Here is a 12,501-nt window from a genome sequence, read left to right as displayed (position 1 = left end):
AACAGAACAGTATTGCAGGCCTGCCAGGCCATTTTGACCATTTTTGGAGGGGAGCTACCCACACGTTTGGCTGTGTTGCTCATTCCACGAATGCCAGATCCTTACAAGCTGTACCTCGTTGTAAAGGTGAGGAATCAACGATAACAATGATCTCAGACATAAAAGATTGGATAACCAACAATTTCTTAAAATCGAATGAAGAGAAAACAGAGATTTTATTAGTTGGTTCCAGATTAGCTGTTATCTCCCTGTCAGTTAAACACTGTGATCATTTAAACACCTGAGGTGTGATTTTAAACACGGAGCTCAACTTACAGCTTTTCAGTCTCAAAAACTGCCTTTTATCACCTAAACCAGGGGTTCCCAAACTTTTTTGTCTCAGGTCACCCCATAAATATTGTTTTAATCCGAGGCACCCCTACATTATAATTTTCACTCCCAGCACCTTATATTTATAGCATATCGTCGTTGTCGGGTGGAAACCTTGTATGTCCAAAACCGTTCATTTTGTATTTATCATCTATAAAATGTACTAAACTCATGAAAACAGCCAATCTACAAGCACACCCGCGAGGCGTTGTGTGCTTGTAGATCGGCTGTTTTCACTAGTTTTGTGCAACAGTCTTGTATGATGAAGCAGGGCTTTGCTTTACCAAAAGACGTACACATTTGAAACTTGGAGATACGAGGTTTCTGCCCGACAGTGACGATATTTTAGTGATTATGTTGCGAGGAAAACGTTGAGATAACAGCCATTTTGTTTAGAACTGACTGAAAATAACTTTGAAAATATTTTTTCAAGTGTCCAAATATTATCAAATGATCTCGCGGCACCCTGGGCTGCCGTCACGGCACCCCAGGGTGCCCCGTCACCCACTTTGAAAACTGATCTTACTGCAGAATATGTTACTGCTTTGTGCCTTTTACTATCTTGTGTTCTTGATCATGCTAGCCGTATTTTATACTTTACTAATCGGAACTTGCATTAAATTTGCGATTTCTGTGTCAACTCTATGGGCTTTAAGAAGGGTTTCCCCTTCAAAATACCAGGAAGTTGTTGAGAAATTAGCTGAGTGGGCGGGCTGTGAATAGAGCCTATTCTCACAAGCTTTTATCTAGGGTTAAATATATTGCTTAAACTGTTATGTAATCAAATGTGTGTTCACTTTGTGTCATTATGTCTGTTTTATTTGTTGTTTAAATGTTTAGTCTATATTGGCATTGTCTTTAAGCACATTGAGTCTGCGCGTGTTGTATGAAATATGCTATATAAATAAATGTGACTTGACTTGACTATAAAACTCAATACAATTTGGTATTATTCCATATAATGTTCCCTGCGCTGCTGGCTATATCGTTACAACCCTAGTATATATGTATAGTGAACAGCATGATGGACTATCTCCATATATAGTGTTCTCCAAATCTCCATGTTTGGGTCGAAATGCCCAACGTTGAGCTTGACAACGAAACGTTCTTAACAAGCACCATCTAGTGGTTATAAACATAAAGCCTGCTCACATTGGTCCTGCTCTGCTGGCTCCTCCTCCATGACCACGTTTCTCCGCCTCCGGCCCCTCCTCTTCCTGGCTCCGCCCCTTCTGTCTGGCTCCGCCCCTTCATCTGGCTCCTCCCCCTCCTCCACCTTGATGTGACGATACGACCTCTGACCTATGACCCTGGGACGCTTCGGGTGCACTGGAGAGAGAGAGAGAGACCTTAGGTTAACACTGGAGAGAGAGAGAGAGAGAGAGAGACCTTAGGTTAACACTGGAGAGAGAGAGAGAGTAATATTTTATTTATTGTACTTATTTATATTTTCATTTAAAAACGTTGGCTTTTTTGTCCCTTGTATGGGTGTCACCATCATTGTTTGAATGGTACCCCAGGAATCATAAGGAATGCTATTGGCTGCCAACGGTCACGTGGAACCGCAGGGATACATGGGAGAATGTGTTCGGAGCCTCCCGAAATAAAGCACACGAAGAAGAACACAGCCGGCTGGTATCAGTTTAGTTGGCCACGCCCCCCGCAACTTTATCATAAATTTTAACATAAATGGGACCGTATTTTCACAAAACGCCATATCATGGTAATTGAAAGGCAGTTTTTCACTAGCGACAGGAACCATAAAGTATTTATGACAATGTTTACTAATGTTAGAAAATCAAAGAGGAAAATTAATGGGGTCCAGTGGAGAACAAATCTTTTTGGTACCTCGCCGGGGGGAAAACAGCACAACTAGCGGCCAATCATGGGATTTTTCTGTTCCGGGAAAGCTTTATGAATAACAAGTCTTTGAATATTTCTGTAAATGTCTTCTAAATCCCTCTAAGGTTTTTTGCAAAACCCAAGTTTCTATGTCAGTGGTTCTCAAACCTTTTAATGTGAAGGACCTCTAGATAGAATTATATGAATTTGGCTGTGGACCCCCATCTCTAAATATTATGTATCAGGGACCCCCCAGAAGCAAATATTTGAGTTACAAATGTTCAATTAAAAAAAAAAAATGTTTTAAAAATAGCAGATCTATGAGCTTGTAGGTCAAGGTATTTTTAGTTATTTAGTTAAACTATAAAATAATTAAACTTAAAGCTGTATCAAAATATGTATCATTGGAGTGAGAAATAAGCAACGCAACGTATTAAGGATGATGTCTGGAGTCAACCAAGAAACAAGTTAAAATATGGATGAAAGATGATTATCTCGAACATTACCTGGCCTCCATGTAGGATCACTGTTATCCTCTGGTCCTCCTATCCTCTCCTCCTCTTCTCCTCCTTCTTCTCCTCCCCCCATCATCCCCCCATCCTCCTCCTCTTCTTCTTCCTGGGGGGAGGGGGAGGGGGCGGGGCTCACAGACTGGTACTTCCTGGGTCGACCGCGCTTTCGCTTCTGAGCTTTGGCCGTCGTACACTGGACCGTACTGGAGACGTCTGAGAGAGAGAGAGAGAGAGGCATTATTATTAACACATTTAGGCCTAGAATAAATGTATGCATTAACTCAGGGGTTTTCAAAGTGGGTGACGGGGCACCCTGGGGTGCCGTGACGGCAGTCCAGGGGTGCCAAGAGATCATTTGATAATATTTGGAATTTATTTGGACACAACCATATTTAGTATAATTTTAAACTTGAAGTACAAAGTTATTTTCAGTCAGTTCTAACCAAAATGGCTTTTATCTCAACGTTTTCCTCGCAACATAATCACTAAAATATCATCACTGTTGGGCAGAAACCTCGTATCTCCAAGTTTCAAAGCCCTGCTTCCTCATACAAGACTGTCGCACAAAACTAGTGAAAACAGCCGATCTACAAGCACACATGTGTGCTTGTACTGTAGATCTGCTGTTTTCACAAGTTTAGTACATTTTATAGATGATAAATACAAAACGAACGGTTTTGGACATACAAGGTTTCCACCCAACAACGATGATATGCTATAAATATAAGGTGCTGGGAGTGAAAATTATAATGTAGGGGTGCCTCGGATTAAAACAATAATATTTATGGGGTGACCTGAGGCTGAGACAAAACAGTTTGGGAACCCCTGCTTTAACTATTGAAAAATAGCAGATATACAAGCTCAATCCAGACAAAAAAAAAGTCAGAGTAAACTAAGTGTTTGGAGGAACCAATAAAGATACAAAACAAATCATCAATGAACCTGAATCTTATCAGAGTAGGAAAGGATTAATATTCTACACAAAACCTTCCTGGAACTTCATGAGGAAAGCAGGACTCCTCATGTGTTGCTCATTCCACGAATGCCAGACCCTTACAAGCTGTACCTCGTTGGTGATGAATCAACGATAACAATGATATCAAACACAATACCATTTGGCATAATTAAAGGGGGGATAGACTGAATGTTGGCAAATTTTGGGTCGGCGCTACCCACACGAGTAGCGTGTGGGTACACGACTAGATCTACAAGCTCCCACTGTGTTAAGAAGGAACTGTTTTGGACATAAAATGTTTATATATTGTTCTGTATCAGTATATCAGCCAGTTTGAGCAGATTCCATTCTAATTGGCCACTATGACAACTTATGAATTCCACAGGCATGGGTAGTTACAACCCTGTAATGTAGTATTAGCATGTAGTTAGTAGTTACAACCCTGTCAGATTCAGAAAGGTAAGGTTTCACACCACAGAGTCAGATCTCTCTCTCCCTCCGTTACACAGGACTGTGCAGTGCATGTTTGATGCACTGTTTATAGGCTACCTATAGCATTATTGTTCTTCAGTGTGGACGCTCATATACTGTCTTTAGTTATCTTACTCGCTTTTTAGATAGATAGATAGATAGATAGATAGATACCTTTATTATCCCAAGGGGGAAATTCAGTTGTCCAGTTATAGCATAGCAGTATACAGTTATTTACAAAGTTACAGAGAAGTAAGACAAAAGATAGATAAGAGTAAAAAAAATAAACTAAAAAAAAGAGCAGTACAGTACCAATAAAGAGAAGGTGCATCAATAGAGGGGGCAAATAATATATAAGTATATATACTAAGGGTGTCGGAAAAAATCGATATGAATCGATTATCGGTTTCAACACTAGCGATACGGCCGCATCGATGCGCGTTTACCCGGATCGGTCCAAATCGCGGCCGTATCGGTCGATGTATCGGTCCTAAAGTAATTAATCGGATTAATCGGATTTTAGCATTAAATAATTAACCTGCTGTGAAATTCTGAACTTACTTACTCATCGTTTACTGTTACAAATCATTACTTCAAAAGTGAGCGCTCTGCTAGCACAGTCAGTCCTGCAGTGCAACGGAAAGAAAAAAAAGAAAAAGCTGCCTGCTGCTCTGTCCTCCAAATAGAGCTGTGTTTCTGCGTACTGCAGTGACTGTCCTGCGGGAAGCCGCAGATCTACAAGCCCACAGGGTGTTGCATGTGGATGGGTTGTAAACTTATAGATCTGCTACTTCCGATGCAGCGTGTATGACGCTCGCATGTGCGACACACAGCGACTTGTAAACAAACCAACAACGTGTTAGTTGAGTTCCATCACTATGGATTCATTATTCCAGTGGAGAAACGCAAGTTTGGATTTTATAAGAATGCGACCTGAATGCGACAGTAATGGATTGGATTATAACACTTTTCCCAGTAGAATCCGGTTCTACTAGAACCATCAGAAGTCCCCGCGCTTGTCGACAGCAAAGGTAATAATCACAGCATCAGCTTTTATGGCAAAGGGCTACTATAGAGTATTGGTTTTCAAAGTGGGGTCCGGGGACCCCCAAGGGTCCTTGAGGGAGTTCTAGGGGGTCCTCGGCGAAATGATAGGAACCAAATGGACCCTTGGGTATGTGTAACTCAGGGGAGTGTACAAATGGAACCAAATGGACCCTAATGAACCCTTGGGTAAACTTAAGACAGCCTGATCCATGTCAAACTGGAGGTCCTTGACATTGATTTTTTTAGAACTACTGCAGTAGAGCCATAAGATAACAAGTAGACATGATGTGTGCCAGACTTCAAATGTTGCACTTATAGCCTACTTTATACTGCTGTTGTTACTGTTGTAAAGTGGATCTCTTTGAAATGATCTTATTGACTGAATAACAGCAGGCTCTTTTACTAGTTGTATTTGGTGATCTGATCTGTGGCATTGCTGAGGATTGATCTGATCTGTGGCATTGGTGAGGATGTATTTTAGTTTTTCAGTGTTATTATAGCAGCTTTGCAAAGTACAATTATTGCACTGTACTGAAGCCTGAAGGGCCAGGCCTTTTGTGTGTTTGTTTTATATTTCTCCACCTGACCAACTGTAACTGCTAAAGTGAAGTTCTTAGAAATGGGTGTGTGAGACAGATTTTCAAACCATGTCAGTAGGCTTTGTAGTTTACATTAATTATTTTTTGTATCTACATGTCTGTGTCTATTTTATGATTTGTCATCCATATTTCTTTAAAATTTTCTGTTATTCCATGGTCTTTTATGAGATATCCATTATTTGAAGGTCAGCAATGCTACTTTATAGATTATAGCTTCTTAATTGAATGGAAAATTAATGTTTCATTAAACGTATGTATCAGATCACACCGTATCGCATCGAATCGTATCGAATCCAATCGAATCGCATAAAATTCCACAAAATCGAAATCGTATCGAAATCGTATCGAAATTGCACCGTATCGAATCGTATCGAATCGTTCTGTATGTAAGCCGTATCGTTTCCGAATCGAATCGTTAGCCCATGTATCGGATACGTATCGAATCGCCTTGTAGGGGATGGATACACACCCCTAATATATACATAAAGTGTCTTACAAAAAGAGACCGTAACAGTCAATGCTAGTTAGTGCAACAAGTATCTCACTGACATTGTTAAACAAAGCAGAATACTCAGAAACTACCAACACAACCTAATAGTGCAAAGTCAAAAATCAGTGCGAAAAAACTAACAAAAAAAGCAGCTCAGAGAAGAAGAAAAACTAGGGAGCGTGTCACCGCAAGACGCACATGAGCACTCTCCCTGGAAGGTCCTTAGGGGTCAAAGTCAATACAGCAATAGTTTTAGGCAAGTCATTTCCAGTGGTCTTGTTGGAAACCAATTTTCTCCCTCTTTTTCATCTCCTACTGACACTTTCTTTTTTCATCATGGGTTTTTACCTACTGTTTCGTGGTCACCGCATACTGGTGGGTTTAAAAACATTTTGTAGATGAATAAAAAAGGTCAAAGGATGAGAGGAAAAGGCTATTCTGTGAGACTGCCCTGCTCTAAATGAACCCCCATCGTGGGACGGTGGGAGAGAGCGAGCATTGAACTGCTTGCAACGAGATGCGCTGCGGTCCGGGGGCAGACCGCCCTTTGATGCAAAATATGACAGGGCTCACGTAACACTATGTTTTAAAAGGATCCCTGGCTAATAACGACAAATATGCCTTAATACATTATAATTGTCCTTTGTAACTGCAATGTAAAATTAAAAACACCTTCAATATTGTATTTCTTGTAGAAATAGCTAATCTTTCACTCAATAGGGGAAATGCCTGTCGCAAGTTGATGATAATAATGTAATATGTGATCTATCCCTATGGAATTTATGACATGCATGTGCAAATAAAAACAAAGGTAATACTTCCTATGGTTAATATGAGCATCAAATCAATATTTCAAATGTGTTTGTGTGCACATGCATACCATAAAATTCCATAGGGATAGATCACACCTGACATTTAAAGGACAACTTTAGTTTTTTACAACAAGGGTTCATATTTTAGATTGTAATTAAAGAATATAAAAGATGAGTGTTAAAATTATTTTATTTACTTCTTTCTATTGTTTTAGAGATTCTTATTTCAGTGGCTGGGGGCATGCGTACACGTGGCTAAATATGTCATTTTACACAGAATAAGCCCATTCCCAAGATACAACGCAACCTTTCATGGTTGGATGGGCTAGAAGTGTTACTGTAAATAGCAATAAATAAACTGCTGGCTTATTTCTAAAATAAAAATACATATTTAGCCACGTGTATGCATGCCCCACATGTTAGCACGGTAAATGCGATAAAACAATAGAAAGAAGCAAATGAAAACATTTTAACACTCACTTTTTCTTTTCTCTAATTACAATCTAAAATATGAACCCTTGTTGTAAAAAAACAAAGTTGTCCTTTAAGACATCATCAACTAGCTATTTCTAGAAGCAATACAATATTGAAGGTGTTTTTAATGTTACATTGTAGTTGTAGAGGACAATTATAATGTATTAAAGCTGTACTGTGGAAGCTGCTCAACTAGTGGTCAGTAGCGGTAATGCTTTTTTCGGCCGTTTTGCCGCGGACCACCGGAACGGGGGTCCGTGGACCACCGCGACCACCTCGGCCTCGCCGATACGCATCCGTAGAGCCGTCATTTTTAGACCAGGATTGAGGGAGTAGCAGGCAAGATTCCTTCACCAATGTAAACACAGTTGCTGAGGGAAGCTACTTCCTGAAGAGACAGCAAGACTCACTGTGATTGGCTGGTGGTGTATGATTTGCTCTGTGATTGGCCGGTAGTGTATCATGTGGGAGATGACATCATTTTGCCGGGAAATACAGCCCCTGTCAAGGCTATGTAGAAAACATATAAAGAAAAGGCTTTTGGGGCTGAAATTAACAGAGTGGGTGTTCTAAAACTTTAGTGATTTAATAGTTAGGACAATTTTAAGATTTGTTTTATTAAAAAAGTTACATAGTATAACTTTAAGGCATATTTGTCGTATTAGCCAGGGATCCTTTTAATGGTAATTAACGAGACTATTCCACAGAAATGTTAACAGAACACACAGCACTACAGGGGAATTAAGTGAAATTATTAAATGTTTTAATTCTATTTTCAAGGCATTATTTTCACTGGCCTCAAGGGTCAATCTGCTGGCCCTGGCGTGTTTAAAAGTGCATCGGGGCCACCGGGCCTTTTATAATGTCCACCCCTGGATTACTAAATGCATTACCAGTGTTGTTGAGCAGATCATTATTATTATTATTAATAGTAGTAGTAGTAGTAGTAGTAGTAGTAGTAGTAGTAGTAGTAGTAGTAGTAGTAGTAGTAGTAGTAGTAGCAGCAGCAGCAGCAGTATTATAGTTTTAGTAGTACAGTATTACCAGTGTTGTTGAGCAGATCATTATTATTATTGCATTGCATTATTATTACTGTTGGGCAGAAACCTCATATCTCCAAATGTGTACGTCTTTTGGTAAAGCAAAGCCCTGCTTCATCATACAAGACTGTCGCACAAAACTAGTGAAAACAGCCGATCTACAAGCACACAACGTCTCGCGATGCGAGGCGTTGTGTGCTTGTAGATCTGCTGTTTTCACTAGTTTAGTACATTTTATAGATGATAAATACAAAACGAACGGTTTTGGACAAACAAGGTTTCCACCCGACAACGACGATATGCTATAAATATAAGGTGCTGGGAGTGAAAATTATAATGTAGGGGTGCCTCGGATTAAACAAATATTGATGGGGTGACCTGAGACAAAAAAGTTTGGGAACCCCTGCTCTATTGGGGGACCCCTCTATTGGGGGACCCCTCTCGGGTTATAGTAGTATAAGATTATTAAATGAATCACCAGTGTTGTTGAGCAGATCAACTTGAACGGCTGCGTCTCTCGTGACTCCGCCTCCTCCACTCTGACAGCCCACCTCCCTGGTCCGGGTAGCTCCACCCCCCGGCCCCTCGCTAGGCTCCTCCCACTGGCATCCTACATCCTTCCTCGTCTCCTCGCCTCCTTCTCTCCTCGTGTCCCACACTGCAGCGGACATCCTGAACGCACACACACACACACACGCACGCACACGCACACGCACACGCACACACATAGAACACATGAATTAGTACCTGGCAGTCGATGTGTTAAGTTGCATTTTTAACTGTAACCCATGGACCATACATGGGCAACTGGCGGCCCGGGGGCTACATGCGGCCCCCACCTTCACTTAATGCGGCCCTCAGGTTAATACCGGAATACTGATATAATTCCAAACATGACCTGCTTTAATTCCATTAGTCTATATTAGTAGCTTAACTCATTGACTGCCAAGGCCCGAGTTTCCCGAGTTATTACAGTAGTCCCAGGCTGCCACAGCCCGAGTTTCCCGAGTTGGAAGCCATTTTGAAAAAAAAAAAAAAAAAAAAAAAAATCTTTTTTTTTTCAAAAAAATGTTTTATAAAAAAAATTCTAAAAATGCCTCAAATGTATTAGGCATGATCGCAATTGCGAAATTGCATGTTTAGCCCCATAACAAACACATCTTTCAAAATGTCAAAAATGGCTGTTTTGTCTGACTTTGAAGGCTTGTATCTCATGAATGCCTGAACGGATTTCCAAGCGGATTTTTTTGTTTGAAAGCTGTTAAAAAGTACTACACATATGGTGCATGATCTAGGCATGGGCGTGCACGATCCGTGCACTAAAAATTGATCCGTGCACTAGAAATTTAGGAAGGTGGCAGTGTTTGTTTTGTCTGACTTTGAAGGCTTCTATCTCATGAATGCCTGAACGGATTTCCAAGCGGATTTTTTTGTTTGAAAGCTGTTAAAAAGTACTACACATATGGTGCATATATGGTGCATGGGCGTGCACGATCCGTGCACTAAAAATTGATCCGTGCACTAGAAATTTAGGAACGTGGCATCCTGGTACTTGGCGGCCATCTTGAAAAGGGCATTCAATGAGTTAATAGTAGTATTAAAATGTTTTTTATTCTTTTTTTTTCTCCTTTTGTTTTATGTCCAATGTATTTGTATTTAGGTTCATAAAGTTAACATGAGTATATAGGCCAACTAAATGCGTTTGAAATTAAATCAAAATGTTAGATTTCAGGATTCCAATTAAAATATAACAAAAAATAATTCAGGATTCCAATTCAAAAGAGGCAAAAATAGCCGATCTACAAGCTCAAAACGCATCGCAGCGCGATGCATTTTGAGCTTGTAGATCTGCTATTTTTGCTTCTTTAAGATATGACAAAGTAGTACGTATCAATATGCAACGTGGCCCTCTGGAGTGAAGGTGGAAATATAGTGGCCCTCTGGAGTGAAGGTGTAAATATAGTGGCCCTCTGGAGTGAAGGTGGAAATATAGTGGCCCTCTGGAGTGAAGGTGTAAATATAGTGGCCCTCTGGAGTGAAGGTGTAAATATAGTGGCCCTCTGGAGTGAAGGTGGAAATATAGTGGTCCTCTGGAGTGAAGGTGGAAATATAGTGGTCCTCTGGAGTGAAGGTGGAAATATAGTGGCCCTCTGGAGTGAAGGTGGAAATATAGTGGCCCTCTGGAGTGAAGGTGGAAATATAGTGGCCCTCTGGAGTGAAGGTGGAAATATAGTGGCCCTCTGGAGTGAAGGTGGAAATATAGTGGCCCTCTGGAGTGAAGGTGGAAATATAGTGGCCCTCTGGAGTGAAGGTGGAAATATAGTGGCCCTCTGGAGTGAAGGTGGAAATATAGTGGCCCTCTGGAGTGAAGGTGGAAATATAGTGGTCCTCTGGAGTGAAGGTGGAAATATAGTGGCCCTCTGGAGTGAAGGTGGAAATATAGTGGTCCTCTGGAGTGAAGGTGGACATATAGTGGTCCTCTGGAGTGAAGGTGGAAATATAGTGGCCCTCGCCATCATCAAAGTTGCCCACCCTTGCTCTATATATATATATATATACAGATATGATGGGACCGTACCTATGTTCCCCACTTACCCCCACAAAAAAGGTTCTATGTTCCCCACTCATCCAAAAATGCAGGAAACATTCCTTTATAATTATTAATAACAACTCAGATCACCCAATAATGGGGAGAGATTATGAATACTAGTGGGACAGGGGGCACTAGGGACATCTGGACACCATACTTTTGTTATGCCTGGGCATCTGGACGAGTGGGCACCTGGACATCTGGGCACTAGGGACATGTGGGCATTTGGACGAGTGGGCACCTGGACGAGTGGGCACCTGGACATCTGGGCACTAGGGACATGTGGGCATTTGGACGAGTGGGCACCTAGACGAGTGGGCACCTGGACGAGTGGGCACCTGGACATCTGGGCACTAGGGACATGTGGGCATTTGGACGAGTGGGCACCTAGACGAGTGGGCACCTGGACGAGTGGGCACCTGGACATCTGGGCACTAGGGACATGTGGGCATTTGGACAAGTGGGCACCTAGACCAGTGGGCACCTGGACATCTGGGCACTAGGGACATGTGGACATCTGGACGAGTGGGCACCTAGACCAGTGGGCACCTAGACCAGTGGGCACTAGTGACATGTGGACAACTGGACGAGTGGGCACTTAGGGGTGGAGACATCTTGGCACCTGGGCACTTTTTTTTGTGGGGGTAAAAAAAGACCGTAAAAGGTCTTATTTTGGATGTTCCTTTTAGGCAGGGTGTTTAACTGTACTTGTACTGTTCTCCATTTTGATAAAATAATCAATCAATCAAAAAACAACTACTCCTGATTAAGCCTTAAAGTGGACTGATGGACAAAAGACCAGAAACACATTATTATTTTAACCATTATGTTATGGTTTAAACCTCCGTGAAGTTGGCCCCCCATATGATGAATACATATATAAAAATGGTGTCATTCTTTAGTGCTGGATTTGTGCTGAATTGTGCTGTAAATTGTATAATTTGTGCTGGTATCACTTTTTAGTTATTCTACATAACACCACTGTTCTGCTGCTATGTTCTACTATTAAGCACTGCTGCTCTCCATCGCCCTCTGCAGGCCACACCACTGTAATGCTGATAAATCTGCTAATTCATAACCATATAAATATTTATATATATAAATATATATAAAAACACAATTGATGATTTCAACGGCACAAATTAGAGCACATCCAGCACTAAAGAATGAGACCTTTTTTTCCTGATTTGGAGCCAAATAATTGGGGGTTCAAGGCTCAGCAAAACTATAACTTGAAATATCTCAATAATGATACCAGCACAAGGGCACAATTCAGCACAAATCCAGCACTAAATAATGA

Source organism: Nannobrachium achirus, assembly GCF_963921795.1.
Source record: "Nannobrachium achirus genome assembly, chromosome: 21".
In the NCBI taxonomy this organism is placed as follows: domain Eukaryota; kingdom Metazoa; phylum Chordata; class Actinopteri; order Myctophiformes; family Myctophidae; genus Nannobrachium; species Nannobrachium achirus.
This window is presented reverse-complemented; position numbering follows the sequence as displayed.